Source organism: Eleutherodactylus coqui, chromosome 7 (assembly GCF_035609145.1).
Source record: "Eleutherodactylus coqui strain aEleCoq1 chromosome 7, aEleCoq1.hap1, whole genome shotgun sequence".
NCBI classification, from domain to species: domain Eukaryota; kingdom Metazoa; phylum Chordata; class Amphibia; order Anura; family Eleutherodactylidae; genus Eleutherodactylus; species Eleutherodactylus coqui.
Genome location: NC_089843.1, coordinates 1652182 through 1673964, shown reverse-complemented (window position 1 = coordinate 1673964; position 21783 = coordinate 1652182). Strand labels below are relative to the sequence as shown.

Here is a 21783-nt window from a genome sequence, read left to right as displayed (position 1 = left end):
TACTGCAGAGTATTACACCTGTAGGAGGCGAGACCCCCAGTACTGCAGAGTATTACACCTGTAGGGGGAGAGACCCCCAGTACTGCAGAGTATTAAACCTGTAGGAGGCGAGGCCCCCAGTACTGCAGAGTATTACACCTGTAGGGGGAAGAGGACCCCCAGTACTGCAGAGTATTACACCTGTAGGAGGAGAGACCCCCAGTACTGCAGAGTATTACACCTGTAGGGGGAGAGAGCCCAGTACTGCAGAGTATTACACCTGTAGGAGGCCCCCAGTACTGCAGAGTATTACACCTGTAGGAGGAGAGGACTCCCAGTACTGCAGAGTATTACACCTGTAGGAGGAGAGGCCCCCAGTACTGCAGAGTATTACACCTGTAGGAGGAGAGGCCCCAGTACTGCAGAGTATTACACCTGTAGGAGGCGAGGCCCCCAGTACTGCAGAGTATTACACCTGTAGGAGGAGAGGCCCCCAGTACTGCAGAGTATTTCACCTGCAGGAGGAGAGGCCCCCAGTACTGCAGAGTATTACACCTGTAGGGAGAGAGACCCCCAGTACTGCAGAGTATTACACCTGTAGGAGAGGACCCCCAGCACTGCAGAGTATTACACCTGTAGGAGAAGAGGACCCCAGTACTGCAGAGTATTACACCTGTAGGAGGAGACACCCCCAGTACTGCAGAGTATTACACCTGTAGGAGGATAGACCCCCAGTACTGCAGAGTATTACACCTGTAGGAGGATAGACCCCCAGTACTGCAGAGTATTACACCTGTAGGAGGAGAGGCCCCCAGTACTACAGAGTATTACACCTGTAGGAGGAGGGACCCCCAGTACTGCAGAGTATTACACCTGTAGGAGGCGGGACCCCAATACTGCAGAGTATTACACCTGTAGGAGGAGAGGCCCCCAGTACTGCAGAGTATTACACCTGTAGGAGGAGAGGCCCCCAGTACTGCAGAGTATTACACCTGTAGGAGGCCCCCAGTACTGCAGAGTATTACACCTGTAGGAGGAGAGGCCCCCAGTACTGCAGAGTATTACACCTGTAGGAGGAGGGACCCCAGTACTGCAGAGTATTACACCTGTAGGAGGAGAGGCCCCCAGTACTGCAGAGTATTACACCTGTAGGAGGAGAGGCCCCCAGTACTGCAGAGTATTACACCTGTAGGAGGAGAGGCCCCAGTACTGCCGAGTATTACACCTGTAGGAGGAGAGGCCCCCAGTACTGCAGTGTATTACACCTGTAGGAGGAGAGACCCCCCAGTACTGCAGAGTATTACACCTGTAGGAGGAGAGGCCCCCAGTACTGCAGAGTATTACACCTGTAGGAGGCGAGGCCCCCAGTACTGCAGAGTATTACACCTGTAGGAGGAGAGGCCCCCAGTAGTGCAGAGTATTACACCTGTAGGAGGAGAGGCCCCAGTACTGCAGAGTATTACACCTGTAGGAGGAGAGACCCCCAGTAATGCAGAGTATTACACGTGTAGGAGGAGAGGACCCCAGTACTGCAGAGTATTACACCTGTAGGAGGAGAGGACCCCCAGTACTGCAGAGTATTACACCTGTAGGAGGAGAGGCCCCCAGTACTGCAGAGTATTACACGTGTAGGAGGAGAGGACCCCAGGACTGCAGAGTATTACACCTGTAGGAGGAGAGGACCCCCAGTACTGCAGAGTATTACACCTGTAGGAGGAGAGGCCCCCAGTACTGCAGAGTATTACACCTGTAGGAGGAGAGGCCCCCAGTACTGCAGAGTATTACACCTGTAGGAGGAGAGGCCCCCAGTACTGCAGAGTATTACACCTGTAGGGAGAGAGACCCCCAGTACTGCAGAGTATTACACCTATAGGAGGAGAGGCCCCCAGTACTGCAGAGTATTACACCTGTAGGAGGAGACACCCCCAGTACTGCAGAGTATTACACCTGTAGGAGGCGGGACCCCCAGTACTGCAGAGTATTACACCTGTAGGAGGAGAGGCCCCCAGTACTGCAGAGTATTACACCTGTAGGAGGAGAGGCCCCCAGTACTGCAGAGTATTACACCTGTAGGAGGATAGACCCCCAGTACTGCAGAGTATTACACCTGTAGGAGGAGGGGCCCCCAGTACTGCAGAGTATTACACCTGTAGGAGGATAGACCCCCAGTACTGCAGAGTATTACACCTGTAGGAGGATAGACCCCCAGTACTGCAGAGTATTACACCTGTAGTAGGAGGAGAGGCCCCCAGTAGTGCAGAGTATTACACCTGTAGGAGGAGAGACCCCCAGTACTGCAGAGTATTACACCTGTAGGAGGAGAGGCCCCCAGTACTGCAGAGTATTACACCTGTAGGAGGAGAGACCCCCAGTACTGCAGAGTATTACACCTGTAGGAGGAGAGACCCCCAGTGCTGCAGAGTATTACACCTGTAGGAGGAGAGACCCCCAGTGCTGCAGAGTATTACACCTGTAGAAGGAGAGACCCCCAGTACTGCAGAGTATTACACCTGTAGAAGGAGAGACCCCCAGTACTGCAGAGTATTACACCTGTAGTAGGAGGAGACGCCCCCAGTACTGCAGAGTATTACACCTGTAGAAGGAGAGACCCCCAGTACTGCAGAGTATTACACCTGTAGTAGGAGGGGCCCCCAGTACTGCAGAGTATTACACCTGTAGGAGGAGAGACCCCCAGTACTGCAGAGTATTACACCTGTAGGAGGAGAGGCCCCCAGTACTGCAGAGTATTACACCTGTAGTAGGAGGGGCCCCCAGTACTGCAGAGTATTACACCTGTAGGAGGCCCCCAGTACTGCAGAGTATTACACCTGTAGGAGGAGAGGCCCCAGTACTGCAGAGTATTACACCTGTAGGAGGAGAGGCCCCCAGTACTGCACAGTATTACACCTGTAGGAGGAGAGACCCCAGTACTGCAGAGTATTACACCTGTAGGAGGATAGACCCCCATTACTGCAGAGTATTACACCTGTAGGAGGAGAGACCCCCTGTACTGCAGAGTATTACACCTGTAGGAGGAGAGGCACCCAGTACTGCAGAGTATTACACCTGTAGGAGGAGAGGAGGCCCAGTACTGCAGGGTATTACACCTGTAGGAGGAGAGGCCCCAGTACTGCAGAGTATTACACCTGTAGGAGGAGAGGCCCCCAGTACTGCAGAGTATTACACCTGTAGGAGGGGAGGATCCAGTACTGCAGAGTATTACACCTGTAGGAGGAGAGACCCCCAGTACTGCAGAGTATTACACCTGTAGGGGGAGAGACCCCCTGTACTGCAGAGTATTACACCTGTAGGAGGAGAGGCCCCAGTACTGCAGAGTATTACAGCTGTAGGAGGAGACCCCAGTACTGCAGAGTATTACACCTGTAGGAGGAGAGACCCCAGTACTGCAGAGTATTACACCTGTAGGAGAAGAGGACTCCCAGTACTGCAGAGTATTACACCTGTAGGAGGAGAGGCCCCCAGTACTGCAGAGTATTACACCTGTAGGAGGCCCCCAGTACTGCAGAGTATTACACCTGTAGGAGGAGAGGCCCCCAGTACTGCAAAGTATTACACACACCTCTAGGAGGCCCCCAGTACTGCAGAGTATTACACCTGTAGGAGGAGAGGCCCCCAGTACTGCAGAGTATTAAACCTGTAGGAGGAGAGGCCACAGTACTGTAGAGTATTACACCTGTTGGGGGAGAGACCCCCAGTACTGCAGAGTATTACACCTGTAGGAGGAGAGACCCCCAGTACTGGAGTATTACACCTGTAGGAGGAGAGGACCCCAGTACTGCAGAGTATTACACCTGTAGGAGGAGAGGCCCCCAGTACTGCAGAGTATTACACCTGTAGGAGGAGAGACCCCCCAGTACTGCAGAGTATTACACCTGTAGGAGGAGAGGCCCCAGTACTGCAGAGTATTACACCTGTAGGAGGCGAGGCCCCCAGTACTGCAGAGTATTACACCTGTAGGAGGCGAGGCCCCCAGTACTGCAGACTATTACACCTGTAGGAGGAGAGGCCCCCAGTACTGCAGAGTATTACACCTGTAGGAGGAGAGGCCCCCAGTACTGCAGAGTATTACACCTGTAGGAGGAGACGCCCCCAGTACTGCAGAGTATTACACCTGTAGGAGGAGAGGACCCCAGTACTGCAGAGTATTACACCTGTAGGAGGAGAGGCCCCCAGTACTGCAGAGTATTACACCTGTAGGAGGATAGACCCCCAGTACTGCAGAGTATTACACCTGTAGGAGGATAGACCCCCAGTACTGCAGAGTATTACACCTGTAGGAGGAGGGGCCCCCAGTACTGCAGAGTATTACACCTGTAGGAGAGGACTCCCAGTACTGCAGAGTATTACACCTGTAGGAGGAGAGGACTCCCAGTACTGCAGAGTATTACACCTGTAGGGGGAGAGGCCCCAGTACTGCAGAGTATTACACCTGTAGGAGGAGAGGCCCCCCAGTACTGCAGAGTATTACACCTGTAGGAGGAGAGGCCCCCAGTACTGCAGAGTATAACACCTGTAGGAGGATAGACCCCCAGTACTGCAGAGTATTACACCTGTAGGAGGAGGGGCCCCCAGTACTGCACAGTATTACACCTGTAGGAGGAGAGGACTCCCAGTACTGCAGAGTATTACACCTGTAGGAGGAGAGGACTCCCAGTACTGCAGAGTATTACACCTGTAGGGGGAGAGGCCCCAGTACTGCAGAGTATTACACCTGTAGGAGGCCCCCAGTACTGCAGAGTATTACACCTGTAGGAGGCCCCCAGTACTGCAGAGTATTACACCTCTAGGAGGCCGCCAGTACTGCAGAGTATTACACCTGAAGGAGGAGAGGCCCCCAGTACTGCAGAGTATTACACCTGTAGGAGGAGAGGCCCCCAGTACTGCAGAGTATTACACCTGTAGGAAGCCCCCAGTACTGCAGAGTATTACACCTGTAGGAGGAGAGGCCCCCAGTACTGCAGAGTATTACACCTGTAGGAGGCCCCCAGTACTGCAGAGTATTACACCTGTAGGAGGCCCCCAGTACTGCAGAGTATTACACCTGTAGGAGGAGAGGCCCCCAGTACTGCAGAGTATTACACCTGTAGGAGGAGAGGCCCCCAGTACTGCAGAGTATTACACCTGTAGGAAGCCCCCAGTACTGCAGAGTATTACACCTGTAGGAGGAGAGACCCCCAGTACTGCAGAGTATTACACCTGTAGGAGGAGAGACCCCCAGTACTGCAGAGTATTACACCTGTAGGGGGGAGACCCCCAGGACTGCAGAGTATTACACCTGTAGGAGGAGAGACCCCCAGTACTGCAGAGTATTACACCTGCAGGAGGAGATTCCCCCAGTACTGCAGGGTATTACACCTGTAGGAGGAGAGACCCCCAGTACTGCAGAGTATTACACCTGTAGGAGGAGAGACTCCCAGTACTGCAGAGTATTACACCTGTAGGAGGAGAGGCCCCCAGTACTGCAGTGTATTACACCTGTAGGAGAGACCCCCAGTACTGCAGAGTATTACACCTGTAGGAGGAGAGGCCCCCAGTACTGCAGAGTATTACACCTGTAGGAGGAGAGGCCCCCAGTACTGCAGTGTATTACACCTGTAGGAGAGACCCCCAGTACTGCAGAGTATTACACCTGTAGGGGAGAGACCCCCAGTACTGCAGAGTATTACACCTGTAGGACGAAAGACCCCCAGTACTGCAGAGTATTATACCTGTAGGAGGAGAGGCCCCCAGTACTGCAGAGTATTACACCTGTAGGAGGAGAAGCCCCCAGTACTGCAGAGTATTACACCTGTAGGAGGAGAGACCCCCAGTACTGCAGAGTATTACACCTGTAGGAGGAGAGGCCCCCAGTACTGCAGAGTATTACACCTGTAGGAGGAGAGACCCCCAGTACTGCAGAGTATTACACCTGTAGGAGGAGAGACCCCCAGTGCTGCAGAGTATTACACCTGTAGGAGGAGAGGCCCCAGTACTGCAGAGTATTACACCTGTAGGAGGAGAGGCCCCCAGTACTGCAGAGTATTACACACACCTCTAGGAGGCCCCCAGTACTGCAGAGTATTACACCTGTAGGAGGAGAGGCCCCCAGTACTGCAGAGTATTACACCTGTAGGAGGAGGCCCCCAGTACTGCAGAGTATTACACCTGTAGGGGGAGAGACCCCCAGTACTGCAGAGTATTACACCTGTAGGAGGAGAGACCCCCAGTACTGCAGAGTATTACACCTGTAGGAGGCCCCCAGTACTGCAGAGTATTACACCTGTAGGAGGAGAGGCCCCAGTACTGCAGAGTATTACACCTGTAGGAGGAGAGGCCCCCAGTACTGCAGAGTATTACACCTGTAGGAGGAGAGGCCCCCAGTACTGCAGAGTATTACACCTGTAGGAGGAGAGGCCCCCAGTACTGCAGAGTATTACACCTGTAGGTGGAGAGACCCCCAGTACTGCAGAGTATTACACCTGTAGGAGGCCCCCAGTACTGCAGAGTATTACACCTGTAGGAGGAGAGGCCCCAGTACTGCAGAGTATTACACCTGTAGGAGGAGAGGCCCCCAGTACTGCAGAGTATTACACCTGTAGGAGGAGAGGCCCCAGTACTGCAGTGTATTACACCTGTAGGAGGAGAGACCCCCCAGTACTGCAGAGTATTACAGCTGTAGGAGGAGAGGCCCCAGTACTGCAGAGTATTACACCTGTAGTAGGAGGAGAGGCCCCCAGTACTGCAGAGTATTACACCTGTAGGAGGAGAGGCCCCCAGTACTGCAGAGTATTACACCTGTAGGGGGAGAGGCCCCCAGTACTGCAGAGCATTACACCTGTAGGAGGAGAGGCCCCCAGTACTGCAGAGTATTACACCTGTAGGAGGAGAGGCCCCCAGTACTGCAGAGCATTACACCTGTAGGAGGAGGCCCCCAGTACTGCAGAATATTACACCTGTAGGGCGAGAGGCCCCCAGTACTGCAGAGTATTATACTTGTAGTAGGAGGAGGCCCCCAGTACTGCAGAGTATTACACCTGAAGGAGGAGAGGCCCCCAGTACTGCAGAGTATTACACCTGTAGGGGGAGAGACCCCCAGTACTGCAGAGTATTACACCTGTAGGAGGCGAGGCCCCCAGTATTGCAGAGTATTAAACCTGTAGGGGGAAGAGGACCCCCAGTACTGCAGAGTATTACACCTGTAGGAGGAGAGACCCCCAGTACTGCAGAGTATTACACCTGTAGGGGGAGAGAGCCCAGTACTGCAGAGTATTACACCTGTAGGAGGCCCCCAGTACTGCAGAGTATTACACCTGTAGGAGGAGAGGACTCCCAGTACTGCAGAGTATTACACCTGTAGGAGGAGAGGCCCCCAGTACTGCAGAGTATTACACCTGTAGGAGGAGAGGCCCCAGTACTGCAGAGTATTACACCTGTAGGAGGCGAGGCCCCCAGTACTGCAGAGTATTACACCTGTAGGAGGAGAGGCCCCCAGTACTGCAGAGTATTTCACCTGCAGGAGGAGAGGCCCCCAGTACTGCAGAGTATTACACCTGTAGGGAGAGAGACCCCCAGTACTGCAGAGTATTACACCTGTAGGAGAGGACCCCCAGCACTGCAGAGTATTACACCTGTAGGAGAAGAGGACCCCAGTACTGCAGAGTATTACACCTGTAGGAGGAGACACCCCCAGTACTGCAGAGTATTACACCTGTAGGAGGATAGACCCCCAGTACTGCAGAGTATTACACCTGTAGGAGGAGGGACCCCCAGTACTGCAGAGTATTACACCTGTAGGAGGCGGGACCCCAATACTGCAGAGTATTACACCTGTAGGAGGAGAGGCCCCCAGTACTGCAGAGTATTACACCTGTAGGAGGAGAGGCCCCCAGTACTGCAGAGTATTACACCTGTAGGAGGCCGCCAGTACTGCAGAGTATTACACCTGTAGGAGGAGAGGCCCCCAGTACTGCAGAGTATTACACCTGTAGGAGGAGGGACCCCAGTACTGCAGAGTATTACACCTGTAGGAGGAGAGGCCCCAGTACTGCCGAGTATTACACCTGTAGGAGGAGAGGCCCCCAGTACTGCAGAGTATTACACCTGTAGGAGGAGAGGCCCCAGTACTGCAGAGTATTACACCTGTAGGAGGAGGGGCCCCCAGTACTGCAGAGTATTACACCTGTAGGAGGAGAGGCCCCAGTACTGCAGAGTATTACACCTGTAGGAGGCGAGGCCCCCAGTACTGCAGAGTATTACACCTGTAGGAGGCGAGGCCCCCAGTACTGCAGAGTATTACACCTGTAGGAGGAGAGACCCCCAGTACTGCAGAGTATTACACCTGTAGGGGGAGAGGCCCCCAGTACTGCAGTGTATTACACCTGTAGGAGGAGAGACCCCCCAGTACTGCAGAGTATTACACCTGTAGGAGGAGAGGCCCCCAGTACTGCAGAGTATTACACCTGTAGGAGGCGAGGCCCCCAGTACTGCAGAGTATTACACCTGTAGGAGGAGAGGCCCCCAGTAGTGCAGAGTATTACACCTGTAGGAGGAGAGGCCCCAGTACTGCAGAGTATTACACGTGTAGGAGGAGAGGACCCCAGTACTGCAGAGTATTACACCTGTAGGAGGAGAGGACCCCCAGTACTGCAGAGTATTACACCTGTAGGAGGAGAGGCCCCCAGTACTGCAGAGTATTACACCTGTAGGAGGAGAGACCCCAGGACTGCAGAGTATTACACCTGTAGGAGGAGAGACCCCAGGACTGCAGAGTATTACACCTGTAGGAGGAGAGGACCCCAGGACTGCAGAGTATTACACCTGTAGGAGGAGAGGACCCCCAGTACTGCAGAGTATTACACCTGTAGGAGGAGAGGCCCCCAGTACTGCAGAGTATTACACCTGTAGGAGGAGAGGCCCCCAGTACTGCAGAGTATTACACCTGTAGGAGGAGAGGCCCCCAGTACTGCAGAGTATTACACCTGTAGGGAGAGAGACCCCCAGTACTGCAGAGTATTACACCTATAGGAGGAGAGGCCCCCAGTACTGCAGAGTATTACACCTGTAGGAGGAGACACCCCCAGTACTGCAGAGTATTACACCTGTAGGAGGCGGGACCCCCAGTACTGCAGAGTATTACACCTGTAGGAGGAGAGGCCCCCAGTACTGCAGAGTATTACACCTGTAGGAGGAGAGGCCCCCAGTACTGCAGAGTATTACACCTGTAGGAGGATAGACCCCCAGTACTGCAGAGTATTACACCTGTAGGAGGAGGGGCCCCCAGTACTGCAGAGTATTACACCTGTAGGGGGATAGACCCCCAGTACTGCAGAGTATTACACCTGTAGGAGGATAGACCCCCAGTACTGCAGAGTATTACACCTGTAGTAGGAGGAGAGGCCCCCAGTAGTGCAGAGTATTACACCTGTAGGAGGAGAGACCCCCAGTACTGCAGAGTATTACACCTGTAGGAGGAGAGGCCCCCAGTACTGCAGAGTATTACACCTGTAGGAGGAGAGACCCCCAGTACTGCAGAGTATTACACCTGTAGGAGGAGAGACCCCCAGTGCTGCAGAGTATTACACCTGTAGAAGGAGAGACCCCCAGTACTGCAGAGTATTACACCTGTAGAAGGAGAGGCCCCCAGTACTGCAGAGTATTACACCTGTAGTAGGAGGAGAGGCCCCCAGTACTGCAGAGTATTACACCTGTAGAAGGAGAGGACCCCAGGACTGCAGAGTATTACACCTGTAGGAGGAGAGGACCCCCAGTACTGCAGAGTATTACACCTGTAGGAGGAGAGGCCCCCAGTACTGCAGAGTATTACACCTGTAGGAGGAGAGGCCCCCAGTACTGCAGAGTATTACACCTGTAGGGAGAGAGACCCCCAGTACTGCAGAGTATTACACCTATAGGAGGAGAGGCCCCCAGTACTGCAGAGTATTACACCTGTAGGAGGAGACACCCCCAGTACTGCAGAGTATTACACCTGTAGGAGGCGGGACCCCCAGTACTGCAGAGTATTACACCTGTAGGAGGAGAGGCCCCCAGTACTGCAGAGTATTACACCTGTAGGAGGAGAGGCCCCCAGTACTGCAGAGTATTACACCTGTAGGAGGAGAGGCCCCCAGTACTGCAGAGTATTACACCTGTAGGAGGATAGACCCCCAGTACTGCAGAGTATTACACCTGTAGGAGGAGGGGCCCCCAGTACTGCAGAGTATTACACCTGTAGGGGGATAGACCCCCAGTACTGCAGAGTATTACACCTGTAGGAGGATAGACCCCCAGTACTGCAGAGTATTACACCTGTAGTAGGAGGAGAGGCCCCCAGTAGTGCAGAGTATTACACCTGTAGGAGGAGAGACCCCCAGTACTGCAGAGTATTACACCTGTAGGAGGAGAGGCCCCCAGTACTGCAGAGTATTACACCTGTAGGAGGAGAGACCCCCAGTACTGCAGAGTATTACACCTGTAGGAGGAGAGACCCCCAGTGCTGCAGAGTATTACACCTGTAGAAGGAGAGACCCCCAGTACTGCAGAGTATTACACCTGTAGAAGGAGAGACCCCCAGTACTGCAGAGTATTACACCTGTAGTAGGAGGAGAGGCCCCCAGTACTGCAGAGTATTACACCTGTAGAAGGAGAGACCCCCAGTACTGCAGAGTATTACACCTGTAGGAGGAGAGACCCCCAGTACTGCAGAGTATTACACCTGTAGGAGGAGAGGCCCCCAGTACTGCAGAGTATTACACCTGTAGAAGGAGAGACCCCCAGTACTGCAGAGTATTACACCTGTAGTAGGAGGAGAGGCCCCCAGTACTGCAGAGTATTACACCTGTAGGAGGAGAGACCCCCAGTACTGCAGAGTATTACACCTGTAGTAGGAGGGGCCCCCAGTACTGCAGAGTATTACACCTGTAGGAGGCCCCCAGTACTGCAGAGTATTACACCTGTAGGAGGAGAGGCCCCCAGTACTGCAGAGTATTACACCTGTAGGAGGAGAGGCCCCCAGTACTGCACAGTATTACACCTGTAGGAGGAGAGACCCCAGTACTGCAGAGTATTACACCTGTAGGAGGATAGACCCCCATTACTGCAGAGTATTACACCTGTAGGAGGAGAGACCCCAGTACTGCAGAGTATTACACCTGTAGGAGGAGAGGCCCCCAGTACTGCAGAGTATTACACCTGTAGGAGGAGAGACCCCCTGTACTGCAGAGTATTACACCTGTAGGAGGAGAGGCACCCAGTACTGCAGAGTATTACACCTGTAGGAGGAGAGGAGGCCCAGTACTGCAGGGTATTACACCTGTAGGAGGAGAGGCCTTAGTACTGCAGAGTATTACACCTGTAGGAGGAGAGGCCCCCAGTACTGCAGAGTATTACACCTGTAGGAGGGGAGGACCCAGTACTGCAGAGTATTACACCTGTAGGAGGAGAGACCCCCAGTACTGCAGAGTATTACACCTGTAGGGGGAGAGACCCCCTGTACTGCAGAGTATTACACCTGTAGGAGGAGAGGCCCCAGTACTGCAGAGTATTACACCTGTAGAAGGAGAGACCCCCAGTACTGCAGAGTATTACAGCTGTAGGAGGAGACCCCAGTACTGCAGAGTATTACACCTGTAGGAGGAGAGACCCCAGTACTGCAGAGTATTACACCTGTAGGAGGAGAGGACCCCCAGTACTGCAGAGTATTACACCTGTAGGAGGAGAGGACCCCCAGTACTGCAGAGTATTACACCTGTAGGAGGAGAGACCCCCAGTACTGCAGAGTATTACACCTGTAGGGGGAGAGGCCCCCAGTAGTGCAGAGTATTACACCTCTAGGAGGCCGCCAGTACTGCAGAGTATTACAGCTGTAGGAGGAGAGGCCCCAGTACTGCAGAGTATTACACCTGTAGGAGGAGAGGCCCCCAGTACTGTAGAGTATTACACCTGTAGGAGGAGAGGCCCCCAGTACTGCAGAGTATTACACCTGTAGGAGGAGAGGCCTCCAGTACTGCAGAGTATTACACCTGTAGGAGGAGAGGCCCCCAGTACTGCAGAGTATTACACCTGTAGGGGGAGACACCCCCAGTACTGCAGAGTATTACACCTGTGGGGGAGAGGCCCCCAGTACTGCAGAGTATTACACCTGTAGGAGGAGAGGCCCCAGTACTGCAGAGTATTACACCTGTAGGAGGAGAGGACCCCAGGACTGCAGAGTATTACACCTGTAGGAGGAGAGACCCCCAGTACTGCAGAGTATTACACCTGTAGGGGGCCCCAGTACTGCAGAGTATTACACCTGTAGGGGGAGAGGCCCCCAGTACTGCAGAGTATTACACCTGTGGGGGAGAGGCCCCAGTACTGCAGAGTATTACACCTGTAGGAGGAGAGGCCCCCCGTACTGCAGAGTATTACACCTGTAGGAGGAGAGACCCCCAGTACTGCAGAGTATTACACCTGTAGGAGGAGAGGCCCCAGTACTGCAGAGTATTACACCTGTAGGAGGAGAGGCCCCCAGTACTGCAGAGTATTACACCTGTAGGAGGAGAGGGCCCCAGTACTGCAGAGTATTACACCTGTAGGAGGAGAGGCCCCAGTACTGCAGAGTATTACACCTGTAGGAGGAGAGGCCCCCAGTACTGTAGAGTATTACACCTGTAGGAGGAGAGGCCCCCAGTACTGCAGAGTATTACACCTGTAGGAGGAGAGCCCTCCAGTACTGCAGAGTATTACACCTGTAGGAGGAGAGGCCCCCAGTACTGCAGAGTATTACACCTGTAGGGGGAGACACCCCCAGTACTGCAGAGTATTACACCTGTGGGGGAGAGGCCCCCAGTACTGCAGAGTATTACACCTGTAGGAGGAGAGGCCCCAGTACTGCAGAGTATTACACCTGTAGGAGGAGAGGACCCCAGGACTGCAGAGTATTACACCTGTAGGAGGAGAGACCCCCAGTACTGCAGAGTATTACACCTGTAGGGGGCCCCAGTACTGCAGAGTATTACACCTGTAGGGGGAGAGGCCCCCAGTACTGCAGAGTATTACACCTGTAGGGGGAGACACCCCCAGTACTGCAGAGTATTACACCTGTGGGGGAGAGGCCCCAGTACTGCAGAGTATTACACCTGTAGGAGGAGAGGCCCCCAGTACTGCAGAGTATTACACCTGTAGGGGGAGAGGCCCCCAGTACTGCAGAGTATTACACCTGTAGGAGGAGAGACCCCCAGTACTGCAGAGTATTACACCTGTAGGAGGAGAGGCCCCAGTACTGCAGAGTATTACACCTGTAGGGGGCCCCAGTACTGCAGAGTATTACACCTGCTCTATAATGTGTCCTCAGCTCCCGTTTGCTGGATTTGCTGAAGTTGGGCTGAAAGCCCATAGCTCCTCCCACAACAGAGTCACATGTCTGGTCACATGTCTGTGATGTCACGCAGGTCCTGCAGCCTCCGGAGGTAAGTTATCAGTCCTGCCGCGGCTCGCGGTGATCCCAGCCGGTGTTGTAGAGCTCCGGAGCCGTCACACCGATCAGCGGGTGATTAGACGCTTCTCTCTGCATGCAGGAGCCCGGGGCAGCTGGGTACAGATCAGCCCGTATTGTAACGATGCTTGTACCCCTGGATGGTGGGTCGTAGCGGTGAGGGCGCTCGGAGTCACCCCCCCCCCCCCCCCCCTACCCGAAAAGTACATGGTGGTGGCAACAAAACTCAGATGCTTCATTCCGCCATGAAAAGGTTGAAAGATGACAGTTGGGCCTCGCAGGGTAATCATCAGCTCCTACATCAGAGACCACCCAGCCGCCACCAGTCCCAGCCCACCCAGAGACCCCGGCCAGCCGCCACCAGTCCGAGCCCACCCAGAGCCCACACCCAGCCACCGCTACTCCTAGCCCACCCAGAGACCCACCCGCCGCTAGTCCTAGCCCGCCCAGAGACCGCCCCACCCGGCCGCCGCTAGTCCTAGCTCGCCCAGAGACACCCCCCCCCCCCTACCCCCACCCGGCCGCCGCTAGTCCTAGCCCGCCCAGAGACCCCGGCCGCCGCTAGTCCTAGCCCGCCCAGAGACCCCGGCCGCCGCTAGTCCTAGCCCGCCCAGAGACCCCGGCCGCCGCTAGTCCTAGCCCGCCCAGAGACCCCGGCCGCCGCTAGTCCTAGCCCGCCCAGAGACCCCGGCCGCCGCTAGTCCTAGCCCGCCCAGAGACCCCGGCCGCCGCTAGTCCTAGCCCGCCCAGAGACCCCGGCCGCCGCTAGTCCTAGCCCGCCCAGAGACCCCGGCCGCCGCTAGTCCTAGCCCGCCCAGAGACCCCGGCCGCCGCTAGTCCTAGCCCGCCCAGAGACCCCCCCACCCGGCCGCCGCTAGTCCTAGCTCGCCCAGAGACACCCCCCCCCCACCCGGCCGCCGCTAGTCCTAGCTCGCCCAGAGACACCCCCCCCCCCACCCGGCCGCCGCTAGTCCTAGCTCGCCCAGAGACACCCCCCCCCCCCCCCCACCCGGCCGCCGCTAGTCCTAGCCCGCCCAGAGACCCCGGCCGCCGCTAGTCCTAGCCCGCCCAGAGACCCCCCCCACCCGGCCGCCGCTAGTCCTAGCTCGCCCAGAGACACCCCCCCCCCCACCCGGCCGCCGCTAGTCCTAGCTCGCCCAGAGACACCCCCCACCCGGCCGCCGCTAGTCCTAGCTCGCCCAGAGACCCCCCACCCCCCCACCCGGCCGCCGCTAGTCCTAGCTCGCCCAGAGACCCCCCACCCGGCCGCCGCTAGTCCTAGCTCGCCCAGAGACACCCCCCACCCGGCCGCCGCTAGTCCTAGCTCGCCCAGAGACACCCCCCCCGCCACCCGGCCGCCGCTAGTCCTAGCTCGCCCAGAGACACCCCCCCCCCCGCCACCCGGCCGCCGCTAGTCCTAGCTCGCCCAGAGACACACCCCCCCCCCCGCCACCCGGCCGCCGCTAGTCCTAGCTCGCCCAGAGACACCCCCCACCCCCCCACCCGGCCGCCGCTAGTCCTAGCTCGCCCAGAAACACCCCCCCCCCCCCCACCCGGCCGCCGCTAGTCCTAGCTCGCCCAGAGACACCCCCCCCCCCCCCCACCCGGCCGCCGCTAGTCCTAGCTCGCCCAGAGACACCCCCCCCCCCCCCCCACCCGGCCGCCGCTAGTCCTAGCTCGCCCAGAGACACCCCCCCCCCCCCCCCGGCCGCCGCTAGTCCTAGCTCGCCCAGAGACACCCCCCACCCCCCACCCGGCCGCCGCTAGTCCTAGCTCGCCCAGAGACACCCCCCACCCCCCACCCGGCCGCCGCTAGTCCTAGCCCGCCCAGAGACCCCGGCCGCCGCTAGTCCTAGCCCGCCCAGAGACCCCGGCCGCCGCTAGTCCTAGCCCGCCCAGAGACCCCGGCCGCCGCTAGTCCTAGCCCGCCCAGAGACCCCCCCACCCGGCCGCCGCTAGTCCTAGCTCGCCCAGAGACACCCCCCCCCCACCCGGCCGCCGCTAGTCCTAGCTCGCCCAGAGACACCCCCCCCCCCCCCCCCCACCCGGCCGCCGCTAGTCCTAGCCCGCCCAGAGACCCCGGCCGCCGCTAGTCCTAGCTCGCCCAGAGACACCCCCCCCCACCCGGCCGCCGCTAGTCCTAGCTCGCCCAGAGACACCCCCCACCACCCGGCCGCCGCTAGTCCTAGCTCGCCCAGAGACACCCCCCCCCCCACCCGGCCGCCGCTAGTCCTAGCTCGCCCAGAGACACACCCCCCCCCCACCCGGCCGCCGCTAGTCCTAGCTCGCCCAGAGACACCCCCCCCCCCCCCACCCGGCCGCCGCTAGTCCTAGCTCGCCCAGAGACACCCCCCACCCCCCACCCGGGCGCCGCTAGTCCTAGCTCGCCCAGAGACCCCCCCCCCCCCCACCCGGCCGCCGCTAGTCCTAGCTCGCCCAGAGACCCCCCCCCCACCCGGCCGCCGCTAGTCCTAGCTCGCCCAGAGACCCCCCCCCACCCGGCCGCCGCTAGTCCTAGCTCGCCCAGAGACACCCCCCACCCGGCCGCCGCTAGTCCTAGCCCGCCCAGAGACCCCGGCCGCCGCTAGTCCTAGCCCGCCCAGAGACCCCGGCCGCCGCTAGTCCTAGCCCGCCCAGAGACCCCGGCCGCCGCTAGTCCTAGCCCGCCCAGAGACCCCGGCCGCCGCTAGTCCTAGCCCGCCCAGAGACCCCGGCCGCCGCTAGTCCTAGCCCGCCCAGAGACCCCGGCCGCCGCTAGTCCTAGCCCGCCCAGAGACCCCCCCACCCCGGCCGCCGCTAGTCCTAGCTCGCCCAGAGACACCCCCCCCCGCCACCCGGCCGCCGCTAGTCCTAGCTCGCCCAGAGACACCCCCCCCCCCCGCCACCCCGGCCGCCGCTAGTCCTAGCTCGCCCAGAGACCCCCCCCCCCGCCACCCGGCCGCCGCTTGTCCTAGCTCGCCCAGAGACACACCCCCCCCCCCCACCCGGCCGCCGCTAGTCCTAGCTCGCCCAGAGACCCCCCCCCCCCCCCACCCGGCCGCCGCTAGTCCTAGCTCGCCCAGAGACACCCCCCCCCCCCCCCACCCGGCCGCCGCTAGTCCTAGCTCGCCCAGAGACCCCCCCCCCCCCCCCCCCACCCGGCCGCCGCTAGTCCTAGCTCGCCCAGAGACACCCCCCCCCCCCCCCCCCCCCCCCGGCCGCCGCTAGTCCTAGCTCGCCCAGAGACACCCCCCCCCCCCCCCCCCCGGCCGCCGCTAGTCCTAGCTCGCCCAGAGACCCCGGCCGCCGCTAGTCCTAGCCCGCCCAGAGACCCCGGCCGCCGCTAGTCCTAGCCCGCCCAGAGACCCCGGCCGCCGCTAGTCCTAGCCCGCCCAGAGACCCCGCCTCCCGGCCGCCGCTAGTCCTAGCTCGCCCAGAGACACCCCCCCCGCCTCCCGGCCGCCGCTAGTCCTAGCTCGCCCAGAGACACCCCCCCCCGCCTCCCGGCCGCCGCTAGTCCTAGCTCGCCCAGAGACACCCCCCCCCGCCACCCGGCCGCCGCTAGTCCTAGCTCGCCCAGAGACACCCCCCCCCCCCACCCGGCCGCCGCTAGTCCTAGCTCGCCCAGAGACAACCCCCCCCCCCCCCCCACCCGGCCGCCGCTAGTCCTAGCTCGCCCAGAGACACCCCCCCCCCCCCCCCCCCCACCCGGCCGCCGCTAGTCCTAGCTCGCCCAGAGACACCCCCCCCCACCCGGCCGCCGCTAGTCCTAGCTCGCCCAGAGACACCCCCCCCCACCCCCCACCCGGCCGCCGCTAGTCCTAGCCCGCCCAGAGACCCCGGCCGCCGCTAGTCCTAGCCCGCCCAGAGACCCCGGCCGCCGCTAGTCCTAGCCCGCCCAGAGACCCCGGCCGCCGCTAGTCCTAGCCCGCCCAGAGACCCCGGCCGCCGCTAGTCCTAGCCCGCCCAGAGACCCCGGCCGCCGCTAGTCCTAGCCCGCCCAGAGACCCCGGCCGCCGCTAGTCCTAGCCCGCCCAGAGACCCCGGCCGCCGCTAGTCCTAGCCCGCCCAGAGACACAACCGTTACGTTCTTGTGTGTAAATAAGCAGAGGGCCCCCACAAATGTGCCCAAAGACGGGAATATAACACACACACAGGGACCTATAACGGATTACAGACTGGACGGGCTGATGGAAACACCAACTGGATAGAGAACTGCAGACTGGACTGATGGACAGACATAACATAGGGACTGTCAAATGAGCAAAGCGCTCACCCTCATACCGGTACAAGTATGCTGAGGATAAGCTAGAGAAGTACAAGGTATTGGCCAAATACTTAAGCCCACAAGCCACAATCAAGGCGCCTCGTTGTTTTGCGGTCCCTACACTAGCAGGACAACATGTACTAAAGGGCCACCATAGTCCAGATATGGCAAACAAACTCAGCAGGACCAAGCAGACACAAACAGACAAGAACCAGCAAGACACCAAACACACAGCAAGCTGCACCAGCCATGGACACATGATTACTCACCCTGGACACCAAACAGACACTGCCAGGAGCTGGGTATATATGTGAGCAGAGACCCCGGGGATTGGCTAGCAGGAGATCACCACACCCAGCCAGCACAATCATACCACACCTGTGGGGCTGTGCTGCAAGAGACCATAGTACTACAGGTCCCAGCAGCACAACCTAAGAGGACCTCCCCTTTAAAAAAGGGCCTCTGGACCATTTAAGCATTAAAAAAAAATTCTGCAACTCCTCCAAACTGCAGACATGTCCAGGATTTATCTATAAAGGCCCCGACACCGAGGCAAAGCTGGCAAAATGGGAGAGCGTAAGAAATAGTGCCCCTAAAACAAGGACCGTCGCGCCTTACACAAGCGGGCACAGTCACAGGAGCCTGCCAGGCACAGTGCAGCAGTCCAGAGGCCCGTCCTAGTGCGGACGCCAGCCAGGCAGCAGGAGAAGGGAACGGCTCAGGTACATACAATACAGGGGTCTACAGCAAATGGAGAGGCTGCACATTCATTATGTCCGCCGGGCGCACATCACCACAGCACGGACATCGGGACAGAATGGGAGACTGACCCTAGGCTGCAGGGAGGATGGCAAGGCCCTAGCTATAGGCGGAGCGATCGCCTCGATAAAGGTGGCCCCGCGCTCGAACCTCAACCCTGAACATCCCTGAAAGGGAGGTACACAGAACCAGGCGCCTTAGTGGACAAACTCTAGCTATAATGCAACACTCTGCATACCTGTTCATTCATATACTGCGCCTGCATGGACATACTCTCACTGTAATACACTCTACATACATGCTCATTCATATACTGTGCCTACATGGACATACTCTCACTGTAATACACTCTACATACATGCTCATTCATATACTGTGCCTGCATGGACATACACTCACTGTAATACACTCTGCATACCTGTTCATTCATATACTGTGCCTGCATGGACATACTCTCACTGTAATACACTCTACATACATGCTCATTCATATACTGTGCCTGCATGGACATACACTCACTGTAATACACTCTGCATACCTGTTCATTCATATACTGTGCCTGAATGGACATACTCTCACTGTAATACACTCTGCATACCTGTTCATTCATATACTGTGCCTGCATGGACATACTCTCACTGTAATACACTCTACATACATGCTCATTCATATACTGTGCCTGCATGGACATACTCTCACTGTAATACACTCTGCATACCTGTTCATTCATATACTGTGCCTGTGCGGACATACTCTCACTGTAATACACTCTACATACATGCTCATTCATATACTGTGCCTGTGAGGACATACTCTCACTGTAATACACTCTACATACATGCTCATTCATATACTGTGCCTGCATGGACATACTCTCACTGTAATACACTCTACATACATGCTCATTCATATACTGTGCCTGCATGGACATACTCTCACTGTAATACACTCTACATACATGCTCATTCATATACTGTGCCTGCATGGACATACTCTCACTGTAATACACTCTGCATACCTGTTCATTCATATACTGTGCCTGCATGGACATACACTCACTGTAATACACTCTGCATACCTGTTCATTCATATACTGTGCCTGCATGGACATACTCTCACTGTAATACCCTCTACATACATGCTCATTCATATACTGCGCCTGTGAAGACATACTCTCACTGTAATACATGTTCATTCATATACTCTGCCTGCATGGACATACTCTCACTGTAATACACTCTATATACATGCTCATTCATATACTGTGCCTGCATGGACATACACTCACTGTAATACACTCTGCATACCTGTTCATTCATATACTGTGCCTGCATGGACATACTCTCACTGTAATACACTCTGCATACCTGTTCATTCATATACTGTGCCTGCATGGATATACTCTCACTGTAATACACTCTGCATACATGCTCATTCATATACTGTGCCTGCATGGACATACTCTCACTGTAATACACTCTGCATACCTGTTCATTCATATACTGTGCCTGCATGGACATACTCTCACTGTAATACACTCTACATACATGTTCATTCATATACTGCGCCTGCATAGACATACTCTCACTGTAATACACTCTACATACATGCTCATTCATATACTGTGCCTGTGCGGACATACTCTCACTGTAATACACTCTACATACATGCTCATTCATATACTGTGCCTGCATGGATATACTCTCACTGTAATACACTCTACATACATGCTCATTCATATACTGTGCCTGCATGGATATACTCTCACTGTAATACACTCTACATACATGCTCATTCATATACTGTGCCTGCATGGATATACTCTCACTGTAATACACTCTACATACATGCTCATTCATATACTGTGCCTGCATGGATATACTCTCACTGTAATACACTGTACATACATGCTCATTCATATACTGTGCCTGCATGGATATACTCTCACTGTAATACACTCTACATACATGCTCATTCATATACTGTGCCTGCATGGATATACTCTCACTGTAATACACTGTACATACATGTTCATTCATATACTATGCCTGCATGGACATACTCTCACTGTAAAACACTCCACATACATGCTCATTCATATACTGCGCCTGCATAGACATACTGTCACTGTAATACACTCTACATATATGTTCATTTATATACTGTGCCTTTGTGGACATACCCTCGGTGTAATACACTCTACATACATGCTCATTCATATACTGTGCCTGCATGGACATACTCTCACTGTAATGCACTCTACATACATGCTCCTTCATATACTGTGCCTGCATGGACATACTCTCACTGTAATACACTCTACATACATGCTCATTCATATACTGCGCCTGCATGGACATACACTCACTGTAATACACTCTACATACATGCTCATTCATATACTGTGCCTGCATGGACATACTCTCACTGTAATACACTCTACATACATGCTCATTCATATACTGTGCCTGCATGGACATACACTCACGGTAGTACACTCTACATACATGCTCATTCATATACTGTGCCTGCATGGATATACTCTCACTGTAATACACTCTACATACATGCTCATTCATATACTGTGCCTGCATGGACATACTCTCACTGTAATACACTCTACATACATGCTCATTCATATACTGTGCCTGCATGGACATACTCTCACTCTAATACACTCTACATACATGCAGGCACAGTATATGAATGAGCATGAATATACTCTCACTGTAATACACTCCACATACATGCTCTTTCATATACTGCGCCTGTGAGGACATACTCTCACTGTAATACACTCTACATACATGCTCATTCATATACTGTGCCTGCATGGATATACTCTCACTGTAATACACTACATACATGCTCATTCATATACTGCGCCTGCATGGACATACTCTCACTGTAATACACTCTACATACATGCTCATTCATATACTGTGCCTGCATGGACATACTCTCCATGTATGTAGTGTGTATTACAGTCTCATTCATATACTGTGCCTGCATGGATATACTCTCACTGTAATACACTCTACATACATGCTCATTCATATACTGTGCCTGCATGGACATACTCTCACTGTAATACACTCTACATACATGTTCATTCATATACTGTGCCTGCATGGACATACTGTCACTGTAATACACTCTACATACCTGCTCATTCATATACTGTGCCTGCATGGACATACTCTCACTGTAATACACTCTACATACATGCTCATTCATATACTGTGCCTGCATGGACATACTCTCACTGTAATACACTCTACATACATGCTCATTCATATACTGTGCCTGTGCGGACATACTCTCACTG

At 55.9% G+C, this 21783-nt stretch overlaps 2 protein-coding genes across 8 annotated transcripts in view; one reads left to right on the top strand and one right to left on the bottom strand.

Moving 5' to 3' along the window:
- LOC136572292 (zinc finger protein 850-like) overlaps positions 1-21783 on the bottom strand; it is a 722303-nt gene that overhangs the window by 86339 nt on the left and 614181 nt on the right. The window lies entirely within an intron of this gene.
- Positions 13445-21783, top strand: part of LOC136572291 (zinc finger protein 420-like) — a 66315-nt gene continuing 57976 nt past the window's right edge. For all 5 annotated transcript variants that reach the window (XM_066572735.1, XM_066572737.1, XM_066572736.1 and 2 more), the window contains exon 1: positions 13445-13504. The gene's annotated coding sequence lies outside the window, so the exon portion shown is untranslated. The remainder of the gene's footprint in view (positions 13505-21783) is intronic.